Source organism: Galeopterus variegatus, unplaced genomic scaffold (assembly GCF_000696425.1).
Source record: "Galeopterus variegatus unplaced genomic scaffold, G_variegatus-3.0.2 Scaffold16448, whole genome shotgun sequence".
NCBI lineage: Eukaryota > Metazoa > Chordata > Mammalia > Dermoptera > Cynocephalidae > Galeopterus > Galeopterus variegatus.
This window is the reverse complement of record NW_007742559.1, coordinates 11,836-12,108: the sequence shown is the minus strand read 5'-3', so window position 1 is coordinate 12,108 and position 273 is coordinate 11,836.

Genomic DNA, 273 nt, shown 5'->3' with positions numbered 1-273 from the left:
CCAGACTCAAGACCTTCAGTGATATGAACAGAGATTAAATGGCCCTTCCCTGCTAGTTCCCACTAAAATAAAAATCGGGGGGAAGAACTTGATTCATTCAGTTTGGGTCACATGCCCATCCCAGAGCCAGGGAAGGATCAGAAATATCTGCATTAGAAATACATGGTTGGGGGCCGGCCCGGTGGCGCACTGCTACAGTGCTCCTGCTGAGGGTTCGGATCCCACATACAGACCGGTCGCTCACTGGCTGAGCGAGGTGCGGGCGCAACACCG